Source organism: Gasterosteus aculeatus, chromosome 14 (assembly GCF_964276395.1).
Source record: "Gasterosteus aculeatus chromosome 14, fGasAcu3.hap1.1, whole genome shotgun sequence".
In the NCBI taxonomy this organism is placed as follows: domain Eukaryota; kingdom Metazoa; phylum Chordata; class Actinopteri; order Perciformes; family Gasterosteidae; genus Gasterosteus; species Gasterosteus aculeatus.
The window spans coordinates 1,367,663-1,383,566 of record NC_135702.1 but is presented as its reverse complement, the minus strand read 5'-3'; the positions used below and the strand labels follow the sequence as shown (position 1 = coordinate 1,383,566).

At 44.8% G+C, this 15,904-nt stretch overlaps 1 protein-coding gene across 1 annotated transcript in view; it reads right to left on the bottom strand.

Moving 5' to 3' along the window:
• LOC120815181 (NACHT, LRR and PYD domains-containing protein 3-like) overlaps window positions 1-15,904 on the bottom strand; it is a 124,668-nt gene that overhangs the window by 76,265 nt on the left and 32,499 nt on the right. The window lies entirely within an intron of this gene.

The following is a 15,904-nucleotide window of genomic DNA, read 5'->3' as shown; positions in this document are numbered from 1 at the left end:
CTCTGAGAGGTTCATTCGTAAATTAACGTCAAATATAAAATATAAAGTGCTGCAGTGAAGTACCTTGACTTTCCACTGGAGTGCAGTACTTGTACTTGTACACCAGATGTACTCTGTATTCTGTTTAAAATGAGCTTCAGCGCCGTCGTCATGGTTACGCTCTTTGTCCCCCAGAGACTCGTCCTGGAGTATAGAGTGGATTTTATTTTATGACCCTTTTCCTTTCTTTGTTGCAATGAGTTCATTTGGTTTCAGGAGACTGAATGTATATAATATAATAATAAAAAGATAATCCCGACTGCTGATGGAGAGAAATGTTTGTTAATATCTGACCGTTTACAGCAGAATGAGGACGTACTTTATTGTGATCATTTCTTTCAGGTACAATAACGACGTTATTAAGAGATTTAAAGTTAAAATCGTTCCTCTTTCTGTTTGATCTGATTTTTTGGGACCGTTGCTGCTGTCTGTGTTTTATTTTGGCGGTGCATTGAGAGGCTCCATCACATTTAACACTTTCAATACTCAAGTTTCTTAGTAATAAACTCCAGCCTGTTATAAAATACGTGCTTGTTGTTTGTGTGTTGTTGTTGCCACGGTGACGCGGCCCAAAACACCACAAGGCGACTTCAGTAGGATATTTACTGCAGGATGAAACCTTCAAGTTGCACCTGAAGCACCGAGCTCAGTAGTTTGTGTTGTTTGGAGACGACTCTGCGTTAACGTTCATACGGTTAATAAACCAAGTTATTTATTACTTATTTGTTTGTTTATTACTTCCTTCGTCAACCAGCTGTAACACAGATGTTTTCTCTGCTAGTGACAAAACAAGTAAATACATATAAATAATATGTAAATAGTACAGCATGTTTAAGAAGGATCATAGTATTTCATGTCAAAATAAACAATACAGCATGTTTATATTATGACGTGTTTAAAAATGTACAGTTGTTTCCAATAAAAGTCATTTATTAACATTAGAAACATACAATTATATTGCTGTTAAGCCAAAGTAATACGTGGACTAAATGTTGTACTATTATAGTGAATAAAAACACAAGTACTGATATTATCTGTCAGGATATTAAACATTTTCTTCAGAAGTTTAATCATTAAAAAAAGCTTTTTGTTTAAAACAAACCTGATTATGTGAAATTATTTCTTAGTTCGCTGAACAGATTCTGAAAGATTAAGTTAAAATTGTCTTAAAAAAGAATTCGACATTTAAAGTGTTTCCCCTTGTTGTTATTAGCGTGAGTGGAAATGAAACACACACATAAGGACACATTTATCTCACATGGGGGCAGACGAGCATTTTATAAAACGTCTTCTTGAAGATATAAAGATGAAGATTAAAGCCTAATTAGGAGCCGATATCTAAACGATGATCTATTGATTCAAGGAGCACAGCAGCATTAAGCTGAGCTCCTTCACACGTCCACCTGAGTCCCAGAGAGCTGTGGACCCCCCAGAGTCCAGACCAGCTCAGGTACCCCTCACCTGCTCCACCTGCATCTACACCCACATGAAGCACCATCAGCTGTGTGACAGAGAGGAAGGTTCTCCACCAGGAGGAGACTCTCCCTCCTACAGAGGACACAGAGACACTGAGGAACCAGAAACAAGCCTGAACCCAAACCCAAACCCAGGATAAAGAGGTTCAGTGAATGTGGTGCTGAAGGTGTGGAGGTGGATCAGTTTGTCAGAGGAGACTCTGTAGAAGGACAGAGAGCCAGCAGGACAGTCCACATACACTGCTACTCTACCAGAGGAGGAGGAGGAGGAGGAGGAGGTGATGTCTGTTTCTTTATTATTGTGAAGGACATAGTAACCTTCATCAGAGCAGCTCAGACTCCAGGACTGATCATTGTATCCAAACCAACAGTCACTGTCTCCTTTCCTATTGATTCCTCTGTAACTCACTGATACATCAACGTCTCCTCTCCACTCGACCTCCCAGTAACAGCGACCAGTCAGACCAGTTCTACACAGCAGCTGAGCCCAGGAGTCAAATCTGTCTGGATGATCAGGATATGACTGATCCTCTATCACACGTGTCACCTTCCTGTTGTTGTCAGACAGTTTGAGGTGTTTGTTTACTGTGTTTGTGTCGATTGTGAGTTCACAGGAATCTGATGAGAGAACAAGACACAAAACAGCTGCAGTTATTAATCATGTGTTCATCTACTGACACTGATGATGACATCACAGAGGTGAATGAGTGATGTCACAGTGTGAAGATGGTTGAATCTTCATGAATCAAAGCACACTTACACTTCCTCACAGCTGGTCTGAACCATCGGACTCCATCAGGCTCCACCCTGAAAGGAGGAGGGGGGTCAGAGCAGCATGGAGACATGGACATTACATCACTCTCACACACAGCTTTGTCCTTCATGTCCACATGGAGCACCTCTTCTTCTTCTACCACTACTTACAGACGACCACAGACTGTCAGTCAGGCGTCACACAGCGACGAGGTGCTGGAATATATTCATGGAATAAAGTAGATAAATGTGGAATAAATAATAAACGGACCTGTCGCTGTACTTTCACCAGATGGGAATTAAAATGTGAGAAATGACGTCGTGCTGCAGATGAAGCTTCATGGGACGTGTGCAAAGGAACATTAACATTAAACCGTTTAATAAGCAAATATTCACTAAATATAGAAATAAAGACCATTCAGTATTTACAATGTTTCACAATGAACAAACAACACAAACAAAGAGAAGAAACGCACTCGTTAGTTTATTGGATTCACTGTTTGGTTTTTCACTCATTCACTTCCGTCCCGTTCTGCACTTCTACTGTGATATTACAGAACGTCCTCATGTAAATACACTCAAGCATCTGCAAACGGGTCGGCGTGTGGATTCAAGCCAAAGGTGTGATCATTGAATGTACTGTAGGATTCAGTCAGGTCACAGGCTGCTGATCATAATAGTACTATTATAATATAGTACTTTGTGTTCTCAGCGTGTCGAGGTGCAGAGTTACTAACGATTGTCACGTCATCAGCTGTTGTGTCAACACGCCTCATATGGTTTACAGGAGTAATCACATGATGTAGAGACAATGTCTTCATTAGAGTCAAAGGGACACAAGGACTGTTCATTGATGTTCACCCTCCAACACTGATGGACATTCAAGTAAAGGTAAGAAATACAACTTTAATATCACTTGTGATCATTTCAGCATTGATACAGTTTGATATCAGCTTTGTCTTCATTTGGATTTGATCTCGATTCCAATTTAAAGAGCCGCTCTGATTTTAATGTGACCTTCTGAAAAGGTTGAATAGATTTGATCTCCAGTGGTGGAACTAGATTGTATTTAAATGTCAGATAAGTGGGTTATTATTGCTTTAGGCTTTGAGTTCAGGTCCATCGTCACTACTAGTTAAAGTTTGAATGGTATTCAACGTTTAAACATAAGATTGATTATTGATTATCATTGTGACTTTAGACTTTTACTTTCTTAACTTGAACTTCATTTTGCTTTTATGGATTTTCATTAGACGTTTATTTTAGTTTCCTCTTCTCTCTCCTGCGGCAGCGTTTACACCCTAAAAGTTTCATCTCAGCTTTGTGATTCTAACATTGAGTTGGATTGATTTTTAATTTGCTGAAAGCCGTAACTAGTTTGAGATGATCTGCGGTTTAGTTTGATTTGTACTGACGGCGTTCTGATCCGTGTTGTAGTTGTTATGTGACTCAGTGGTTTGATGGACTGGTTCCCTTTCAGGTCCACTGCTTTACTTTCCATTGCTGAGTTCACTTTGTTGTTTGGTGTTTTGCAGGTTTCATTAGTTTGACTTTACATCATTAGTCGTCTCCTCACAGTCAGTGACAGAGTAGCTCCTAAAGGACAGGAGGACATCTCAGGGGGGTTTAGATGCACCAGGTTGCATCATGGTCGTGTTTACGACTCAGGACCTGCTGAGTAGCACCAGAGAGAAGATGGAGGAGCAGACGGAGGCCAAAGGAAGAGAAGCAGTGGACGGACGTGAGAGCACGATGAGGAAACAGCTGAAGACACTTGTGAACATCAAGACGTCTGCAGCAGTAAACAAAGGACAGAGACAGGAGACAGACAAGGCCCGATACCCCGTCCCCCAAAGGCCCCAGATCCAGCAGGTAGGAACCGTTCAGTGGGACATCAGCACCCAGCAGCAGAGGACGAGGGACAACCGAGGGAGGACAGGTGGACCTTATATATGTGGACAGGAGGGACATTGGTGCAGAGAGAGTCCCAGGAGACACGCGACTAAACGCTCCTCCACGGCTGGAGGCTCCACCCACCTCCACCCGCCTCCACCTCACCTCCACCCACCTCCACCCGCCTCCACTTCACCTCCACTCACATCCACTTCCAACCACCTCCACCTCACCTCCACCTCACCTCCACCCACCTCCACCTCACATCCACCTCACATCCACCCACCTCCATCTCACCTCACCTCCACCCACCTCCACCTCACCTCCACCACCTCACCTCACCTCCACCCACCTCCACCACCTCACCTCGACCCACCTCACCCTCACCTCCACCCACCTCCACCTCACCTCCACCCCACCTCACCTCCACCCACCTCCACCCCTCACCTCCACCCACCTCACGTCCCTCCACCTCACCTCCACCCACCTCCACCCCCCTCACGCAACCCCCACAGCAGCCGAGGCCCAAACAGCAACTGGTGCCACGTGGCCCCCCACTGGCTCCCAGCAGCTCAGATAAGCAGCCCCAGTCTCCCCAGTTTACGACTCACGTTGCAGAAGAAGAAGAGAGAATAAAGATTATAAACCGCTGAGATTTAAAAACAGAGATTGATTCACTAAAAGAGGGAAAGTGTCATTAAAAGGTTGTGAAGGATTTAAATGAGGAATGAAGGTGATGAGAAATGAGGACAGTCGTTGTACATAGTGTCAGTTTTTGTATTGATGTTGTCGTGTTTTAGTCTCTAAGTTCTAACCTGAGTGTAAAGTGCACGATACACTTGATACACAATCTGGATGATGGATCAAATGTCTGATCAAAGGAACATTGATAGCAGCAGTACATGAAATATGGACACTTTGTCACAGACGCTTCAACGCCTCCACACTTACATTTCAATACGCTGAACATGAGAGAAAAAGTCTGTCAGACAATCGCAGAGCGACGAATGTGGAAGCATTTAAAAATATCTACTTACAGGAAAGTTGTAGACTGTTTGAGTTGCTTTTAATGATTGTTTGATGTGTGAAGACGTTGAAGAACAGAAGTTGAGGGTGTTGAATGAGTCCAATCATTAGCAAGGTACTAAACTAAGCAGCATGAGACACATTCACAGGGGACATCTGGACAGACAGGAAGAGGAGTTCATCCTTTCATAGAATTATGCTTATTCAGATAACTAAAAGCATTTATCAGAATAAGAAGAATTGGTTTCTGAAGGCTAGAAGTTCTTGTATCTGCTGTTTCTATTTCAAGTAAAGCTACACAACAACACGGAGAGATTGTGTCCGTTTGTGAAGGTAAACTGTGAAGGACACGGTCTCATCCATTAACCTTGTGATTGGTCCGCTAACTACGTCCTTTACGGAGTCTCACATCTCCGTTTTCACAGCACAATACGGCCGTTATTAAAAGGAAGAATATTTACGAGAGAACGGATCAGATTGAAGAGCTTTTGTGGGAAGAGCTTTTAAATATGAGCGCTTGTACAAGCCGTCATTGGCGGACTATGAGGACGCCGGATGGCCTCTGATTCATGGAGGGAGATCTCCACAAACGACGGGAACAAAGTCGTGTAGGAAAATAAGGGACAAATGTGTCCTTGATGAAAAGCAGCAGTGTGGATGCACGGGGCAATAAAGTCTATGATCAATAAATAAAGCAACCAACGACTTCCACACACAAAGACGTGACTCTCTAGGTCGTCTTCAACAAAACACGTTACTCCACCTGTTGTTCTGGAGGTGAATCGCTCTGCAACACACGCAAGACTTTACAACCAGGAAGTGAAACTAGTGCGTCGGCACGACGACGCAGACGCAGAAACATGCGCCGGCCTTTATTCAGGCTTATTACACCGATAGAGTGGTGGAATGACGCGGATCAGCCAATCTGAACTAGACTTATGAATAAAAGAGGTAGAAACTTTACACGTGTACTGTCCCTGCTCTGGGTTATCACGTAGATATGGTTCTAGCCTCGTATTTCAATGTTTTAAGGGATTTATAAGGTTGTTTATGACATTTTTGAAGGCACATCTGGTCGGAGGTCCAAAGGGTCTGACTGTGACACTGCTGTTCACATCCCGTCTCCCAGCAACAGTCAACACTGGTTTCCATCACCTGTAGTCTGGAGGTGAAGGTGTTACAGCTCAGGTGGGTCTGCAGCCACAGTGCACTGTGGTCCAGTCCTAAACAAACCTCTTTGGGCTCTGACACACCAGGTCCACCATCAGCTGTCGGTTCTTCACTGAGCGTCTGTGGCCGACTGTCACCTGTAGCTTCAACAAGTCCACTCTCATCATCCAGGGAACTGGCTCTCAGTGCAAAGCACCAAAAGCAGGTGAAGCTGAACTCCTTTAAAACACCAAACGTTCCTCCTGTGATGATCCATCAAGACGCTTTGAACAGATTGTTTCTGACTGTTTGTCTCTTAATGATAATGTCTGGACTAAAGGACAAACACACACTGGAGGCAGATGACCAGCATCTAAACATCCAAGTGTTGTTTAATAAGAGCCCACAAACCTGCAGCGTGACGACGTTGACTTATATCAACCCACCATGATGCCGTCAACGTGTCAGGAGACACTGTCCTCTCTTAAAACAACAAGACAAGGCTCCAGAGAAACAAGCCTTTCATCACCTTCCTCCCTGTTCAGGCTCATCCTGGCTACTGTTCCTCACTACTTCTGTCTGTGTTGAGGGTCTTATGTGGGACACAAACAGTTAGTTATGGTCTGTGGCTGCAGCCTCTTCATACCTGAGAGTCTCCAGTCTCCACTGTGGATCCTCCAGTCCAGCAGACAGCAGCTTCACTCCTGAGTCTCCTGGATGATTGTAGCTCAGGTCCAGCTCTCTCAGATGGGAGGGGTTGGAGCTCAGAGCCGAGGCCAGAGAAGAACAGCCTTCTTCTGTGATCAGACAGCCTGACAGCCTGCAGACACACAAAATAACACACATATCACATGATCTGAGGGAGCTGTGAGGACTAGAAGGTCACTGCAGGACTGAGATACTATCAGGTACAGAGGGGTCACATTAACATGGTGTTATGTAACTAGAGGCTGGGTCCTGGACGGCTGGGTCCTGGCCTTCATAAGGGTTAGAGACACAGCCAGTGGGGTATTAGAGAGACCAGACCGCCGTAGGAGGATATCGTGGAGGAAGACTGTATATTCTTGTGAGTTGGATTTATGATTCCCCTCCAAAGACGAGACATTATTTAAGATCGACCGGAGCCTGAGTTACCCTTTTTGGACTACTGTTTTTGTTGATCCCAGAGAACGTGAATAAAACCTTCTGTTTATATTTGAACCTGGTGTCCTCTCACTGCTTGAACTACCCCGGTGAGAGCGGCGGCGCCTCTCATGACATCACAATTAGGGATGGGGCCGATCCGATCCAGTATCGGTATCGGGACCCGATACCAGAGAAATTCGGGTATCGGATTTTCCGATACAACCTTTGGAGATTTCCGATATCAATGAGCCATGTCTGCGCTTTAACGTCGTCTGCTGAAATGACTCCAAAAGTGATCCCCGCCTGCTGGTCTGCTAGTCTGCTAGCCTGTTAGCTGGCTAGTCTGCTAGTCTGCTAGCTGGCTGCAAACTGTGGAATGGATTTCCTGAGCGGGTCTCATAACTGTCTCATTGAGCCGCGCCTCCGTTCAGGAATCCATTCCGCAGTTTGCAGCCAGCTAGCAGACTAGCAGGCTAGCAGGATAGCACTGAGGCTAGACTGTTTAGCGCGGCAGCCAATATCGTGGATGAAAAAAGGAATCGTCAAACTGCAGAGAGCAGAAATGCTCATATTCCTCAAGAAGAACCTGCCGATGTCAGATTTGTTGAACACTACATCACTTCCTCAGAGTCAACTTTGAGACATTCAAGTTTTGTTTTCTTTTAAAGAATAGTTTGACTCTGGTGTTTAGTTTATTCCAGGTCATTTTAAGTGCTGTTCTGATGCACACTGTTTTAAAACTTATTGTGTGTGTGTGTGTGTGTGTGTGAGAGAGAGTAAGTGTGATTGCGTGTGTGAATGAGTGAGTGAGTGAGACTGTGTCAAGTGTGTATGTGTGTAAGATGTTTACAGTTATTTTATTGCACTTTTCTTCAGATATTTGACATGTTGTTCATGATACAAGTCAGTTTACTTGATTTGTGCTGTTATTTTTGTGAACGAGTGAGACTGTGTGTCAAGTGTGTATGCGTGTGTGTGCACTTGCACTTTTCATATTTCTAAATTTTTAAGCCTTATTAAAAATAAGTCTTTGACATTTGACATTCATGAAATTAAATAAATATTGACATGACAATCAATCTGAAACCCTTAGTTTCAAATTTGTTTTCAGAATTTTTTCTGTTAACAGGATTTCCTGTTTTTCAAACACAGCTCTGGTATCGGAATATTATCTGTATCCGCCGATATCCAAATTTAGGTATCGGGATCGGATCGGAAGTGAAAAAATGTCACAATGGTTACTGACACAACTAAACACCCACTAATGTACGTCAACAATCTGAGAATATTACCAGGGCTGTAGTGGAGGGTAAACGCACGTAAACGCCGTTTACGCACCTCAAAGTTCCCTGCGCCTTGTATTCTTCCGTTGGAAAAATCCGAAATTAACTTGGTGTAATTTTAAAACAGCTAAGACTACGTTTCCTATTGTTGAACATATAAACGCCGTAGACTGAATCATTTTCATCTGCGCTGTATTACGGTCTGTGAGCATCCAATCAGTGCCTTGCGGCTGCAGCAGCGACCAATCAGGATCCAGGAGGCACATACACGCTGTGGATCAGCCCAGTGGTCCCCAACCTTTTTACCTCATGGACCGGTTTTATGTCAGACAATATTTCGCGGATCGGTCGAGAAGGTCCGACTGGGGGGGGGGTGGGGGTCGTCGTTGCGGGCCGAACGACCGACGGGGGGAGGGGGGGTGTAGTCGCGTGGTCTGTGTTCGCTGGTCGTGCACGGTGAACGAAAAACGCCTGGTGACGCGTAGATTAGAAAACAAGTCAGTTCTCAATGTGAAAAAAACATGCTGCATAGTCTATTTATGATGACATAGGTAGTACATGAGTGTTCCTTTAACTTATGTTGTCAGTGTAATTGACAGGCTGCTTAACTGGTTAACTCTTAAATTCAACATATTTGTTCAGGCAGTGAGAGGACAGGCAATGATGCAGAGAGCACATGAGAGGAGAAACACCAGGTCCAATGGAGAGAGGAGAAGCACAGAGGAATGCGTTCTGGGGTTCATGGCTCCTCTGTGCAGGCAGGACCTGACGTGGAGGACAAGGAGGCCCTCTGGGCACTACTGTAAAAAGGAGACTCCGTATGTAGATAGTTCTTAATCTGCAATTGTGTTGTTGTGTTGTGTTGACATACTTTTATTTACTGTTTTCTTAAATTTAATAAACTACAAACTACTAACACATTTATTCATTGTCATTGATTGTATATGACTTTTACTGATAACATAATGCAATAAGCCAGGACAGCCTTACAGAGTCGCAACGCTTTGTGTTGCGTTGCTTCACATTGCGTCGAGGTCTGCATGATCACAAAATTCAGAGTTTACCCACCTCTAATTTTACCACTACAGCACTGAATATTACTGATAACTATGATTCATCTCAGATATTTCAATTTGTAACATTTGTAATGGGAAAATGATATGTGACCCTTTTAATTTGTATAACCAGTTTATTAGTTGCAAGTGGTTAGGTCACAAAGGCCCTGACATAAGAACTGATGTCTCCCACTTGGATTAGATGTTTCCAGCGTCATAGCTGTAGAGATTGAACAAAGTGTTTGTTATGTCTATGACCACCTTTGTTTTAGCATGTTGGGAGAGAGGATAAGATGTTCCCAGTACCCTGGCTGTAGATACTCAACAAGATGGTTAACGGTTTCTGTTGACGCCACCGATATCTAAACTTAGGTATAAGAACTGCCTCGATGTGATGGGGGCAGGAAGGAGGTTCTTGACAGTCTACTGACCACGTAGCTGTTGTGACCCTTTTTCCCTTGCAAGGAAATAAATCGGAGAAAAGACATACTTGACTCAGAGCCTTTGTTTCTTACTTAACGATTGTCTGTGCAAAATCTTCCACCACAATTTGGTGTCAGAAGTGGGATCGTTTGAAGCTCCGTCGGGACTCCGAGGACGTCCGGGAAGGGGCCCCTTCGGGATCCACCAAAACGTGATTCTGCCCTATACCTCATCACACTCAGAGAGAGGACCGGCGACCAAAAGAGACCTGATTGGCTTCAACACGATCCGATGAGGAAGATTTTCACACGAATCGGGTGAGAAGTTGATATTCTGATTTTCAAACGGGGCTTCCTGAATTATAACGGGTGATAACAGATTACAAAGACGGGTATTTAGTACTTTGGGATTTTTTTAAAATTATTTTTTCTCTCTCTTCTTAGAAAATCCAAATTTCGGTTATTTGATTGGGCTTCTAATGATGATAACTTGTCTTTTTATCCGGTTATTTGAAAAATGTGTATAAAATTATAAGAGTAATTGTACAGTATTTCCGGTTCATCAGCATCCAACTTTTTACTGAGGAAGACTGGGAGCAATGTGCGCATTTACGATTGTATTCAGACTAACTATCTGAAAATCGCATTATTGTGACCCTTGACCTAAAAGGGGAAGACAGGGGCGATTCGCATATTACGATTGTATTCAGACTAACACTCTGAAAACGCACAATTGTGACCCTTGACCAAAGGGGAAGATAGGAGGGATTTTGAGAGTTCACTGAAATCGCAAAATCTCAGCCCTTGACCTAACAGGAAGACAGGAACAATATCGGGGTTTTCGGACAGTAATCTGAAAACAGATATTTGCGCCCTTGACCTATATTTATTAACCAATAGTTCTGGTTGGGTTTTAACTTGTATTTTTCCTACGTAAAAGAAAATCAAGACTTATAGTGACGACTATATTTTAAGTAATAAAAAGTATACTTCACCACGCCTGAAAGATGGGTGGTGTACAGGGTAAAAGTAAAAAGGAAATGGGTTCTCCGGAGGGACCCATTGTGGATCTGATGAGAAGGAAATATGGAGATCAATCTCTAGAGTTTTTGCCCGAGTGGTCAAAAGATTTGGGGTTCCCTGCAAATGGTTCTTTCAGTAGAATAAAACTGAACATGTTACGAACAGGCTCAGAGGGAAAAGAGAAGGGTATAAAATCTCAGAGGGTGATAAAAGGCAAAGACTTGGAGGACATTGAGAAACAAAGTAAATGGTTAAAATGGTGGGAGGATGAATGTGAATGTAGAGAAAGGAAACAAATGGCTAAAGAATTGACATGCACAAAAACCACATTGGTTGAAAAAACAGATCCAAATGTTATTGAACAAAATGACCGATGTGCTTCTTCTCCCTTGTATCCGAGTTTCACAGGGGCTGGCGGCCCTCTCCTCAACACATGCCCACCACCGTACCCTGCTTCATCTACGAACCAGCAACCTTCGTCTGCATGGTCACAAGCTCAAAACGTTCACTACACCCGGCAGAGGGAGGAAAAGGAAGCGGCAGTGAAAGCAGCACAGGAACGACTCCTCGGCGAAGAGGAGGAAAAGAGACAGGCCGCTCTCCTCACTCGATCTCGCTCTCCAGGAGCAACCGGAGGGGACACTTCTGCCATCAACAAACTGATTGCAGAGCAACCATCTACATCAGATGGTTTCCCCCTCTTTCGCCCCAGAGGGAGTTCCCCCGGATGCAAAATCTGTGCTCCAAACCCCAATGATTCAAGTACCAGGACACTCAGGTCCCATACTTGTTTTCCGGCCTTGGACTGATACGGACATTAGAGCTGCAATGGCTCATCTCCCGCCGATACAGCACTCGGGAAGACTGTTTGCTGAAGCATTAATGGACTTCTGTGAGCAATTCCTGCCCAACTTTGCTGAAATTCGACGTGTTCTAATGAGTCATGTGGGTCCGACTCACTACCAGAAGCTCAACCAGCTGGTTGCAGGAGACACCAGTGCGGCAGACGTTGAATGGAGTTCAAATCAAAATAAGCCGTACAGAGACGCACTCACGGCTTTGAACGACGGCATAAAGACATTGTTCCCTGACAAAGTGGATATGACTCCCATCAACAATACCAAGCAGGCAGCGGGTGAGTCCGTCCATGATTACTACCAAAGGCTTCTCACAGTGTTTAATCTTAACAGTGGCATCCCACAACCCGCCGCGTTAGGAGACGCTCTGGGGACGTGGGAATCACACCTGAAGAATGCTTTCATGAATGGACCCTGCCACTATTGCCCGACATAAAAATGAATGTGCAGCGCTCTGTGGCTGGAATGGAAGACTCGCGACTCGCGACGCATGCTGCGCATGCGCAATCCATGGACATAGAGAGAACTGACCACGAGGGGAAAAGGCGCTCACGTCAGATTGAACTCGCCCAACTGACTATGCTCCAAGCTGTCACTCAACTTGCCAGAAACGACTGCCCACGGGATCCCCACCAACGGGGCGGATTCAGGGGGCGTGGTCGGGATATGACGAGGGGACGCTCCTCCTGGAACCAGGAGGGATCACAGCTGTCTCCACCCAATGACTATGATACGTGTTTCCGCTGTGGCGAACAAGGACATTGGCACAGAGAATGTCCACAAAATGCACCTCGTAGAGGATGGGGGCGTGGACTGGCCAGACGAGGAAGGGGTGGCAACGCACATTCCGATTGACGTGAGGCGGAGGGGGAGGAGGCTGCATGTGAGGGGGAGACGGCAACCATGCTGAGGCCTCACATGATAAGGGAAGTAAAACACACACACACCGCAGCCTGCAATGAAGAAACGCTTTCTGCACTAACTCCCTGCACGCACACTCACACACACACACACACACACACTCACACACACACACACTGGAGCAACAACAAGCTCTCGTGGACATCACAGAGCAATTGAGAACACAACAAAAGCTTTCACTTAAACACACATACGCAAAGTTTTCAAGAAAATCATTTGAAAATATGCCCACCACTATGGTGCAAATTCAAGGGAAACTTTTATCGTTTTTGGTTGATTCGGGGGCTACACATTCTGTAATACAACAAAAGTATTTTCCAGGTCAGAAACTTAGTGGAAAACAGGTTTTCTCACAAGGAGCTTCAGGGATGACTATTGTAGAGAGATTTACGGCACCTATGACCAGTACACACACTGACTCAACTGACCCTGAACCAGACATCACAGTAAAACATTCCTTTTTGCTGTCCTCTTGCTGTCCCATTAATCTAATGGGCAGAGACCTCATGTGTTCTTTCGGCATTAGCCTCATCTCCACTCCTACAGGGTTGCAAGTGGTGAGAAGCAGAGCCGTTGACCAGATGGCAAAGACAGTTATGAGTGATCCAATGTTTGTGTACCAGTGGTGGCTTCCGGTTGACTCACAATCAGAACTGTCCCACCTGGCAGCATCACGCGTCCAGCCTGAGGCAGAGTGCATGGATGCTACATATCTCCACTGCACAGCTCATGTGTCACATGGGCCAGATAAGCAATATGATGCATTATTTCTACAGGATCTGAATGATCAAATTGCATGTATGACACTGTTTTGGTCCACAGTTAAATGTGCTGTTTCCGTTTCTCTCACCCCCTCTCAGCAGCACCTCTTTAATGTGGACTCTTCTTTCCCACACATCTCCTTGTCTAAAGCAGCAACAGACCAATGGAGAGATTTGGGACCCTTTGTCGCAGCGTGCGAGGCATTGACAGATTGGGAGGCTACACCAGATCCACTTGTGATGCGCTCTCCATCGACAGGCTTCTTTAAACAGCCATTCGCATTTTGCACACCTGCTCTCAGATCTGTTTATGTCATGGATGAAAATAACATATTTTCTGACACACACACTGATACATTTTTGACTAATGTCTCCTCTATTTCTCCTGCCCTCAGTTCTGTCCCAGACACCTTGTGGGCAGCGCATAAATATGACGTGGGACTCATCAAAAAATGTCAACCTGTGGTCATCACTCCTCGATCAGACTTCCGTCCCCACAAACATCAATACCCACTGCGCCAAGAGGCCATTGACGGTATAACACCGGTGTTCAACTCCCTCTTAAAGGCCGGAGTCATTGTTCCATGTCCTGACTCGCCGGTAAGAACACCTATTTTTCCAGTTAAAAAGATCAGAGATGCAGGCAAACCAACTGAGTGGCGCTTCGTGCAGGACCTAAAAGCCGTTAATGCAGCCGTCCACGCACGAGCCCCAAATGTTCCAAACCCTTACACCATTATGGCACAGGTTCCACCTGATGCTCGATGGTTTTCCGTGGTTGACCTCTCAAATGCTTTTTTCAGTGTCCCTGTGGACATTGACAGTCAGTTTTGGTTTGCGTTTAATTTCAATGGCAAGCCTTACACTTTCACACGCTTGTGTCAGGGCTACACAGAATCACCTACGATCTACAACGAGGCACTCAGGGAAAGTTTGGAGAGCCTCACTTTGTCTCCAGGAACAGCGCTTTTGCAGTATGTTGATGACTGTTTAATTGCAGCTCCAACACAAAAGCAGTGTGAACAGGACACACTCAAATTGCTTCAACACTTAGCAGCGGAAGGACACAAGGCCAGCCTATCCAAACTACAGTTTGTTTCACAGAACGTTCATTTCCTAGGCCATAACATTTCCGGTGAAGGGAAGACACTATCACCAAAACGCATTGCCTCAATTGTAACACTTCCAAAACCACAAACCAAGAAACAGATGATGTTATTTTTTGGAATGTGTTCTTACTGTAGGTCATTTATTCCAAATTACTCCCAACTCGAGCAACCTCTGTCCGCATTGATACATGGAAAAAATCTCAGCGCGCATGATAAAATTCAGTGTCTCCCTGCAGCCTCTCAAGCTTTCACGGACATGAAATGCGCGTTACAAGTTCCTCAGACTTTGGGTCTTCCTGATCCTCACAAACCGTTAACACAAACCGGATTTTGTGGAACTCTCCCCATCGGAAGGTAAGAAACACTGTCTTGTAATGGTAGACATGTGGTCCAAATGGGTTGAGGTGTTTCCCTCCAGTAAGCAGACAGCCTCCACAGTGGCTAAAGCCTTGATTTCAGAGATCATTCCCCGCTGGGGAATCCCAAGCAAAATTTCTAGCGACAATGGTTCACATTTTGTCAACCAAGCAATCACAGACTTAAGTGCATACCTGGGTATTGACTTAAAAACACACTGCGCATACCATCCAGCTAGTGGAGGAGCGGTAGAGAGAGAGAATGGAACATTGAAAACAAAACTGGCCAAATGTTGCACAGACACAGGTCTACCGTGGACAAAAGCACTGCCCTTGGTTCTGATGTACATGCGGATGAGGAAACGAACACGCAGCAATCTAAGCCCATTTGAAATCCTTTTCGCAGTTCCTCCCCATATAGGTGTGGAAGCTCCAGGAACACCACTCCCTTCCACCACAATGTGCGAGAATGACATGTTAACCTATTGCATTCGACTGTCTTCCACTTTGTCTGATGTAAGAAAACAGGTTGTAGCTGCACTTCCAAGAGAAGCAACGGGTCCACTACACCGACTGCAACCAGGTGACTTTGTGGTGGTAAAGGACTTCAGGAGGAAAAGTTGGAAAGCTAAACGGTGGCAGGGTCCATTCCAGATT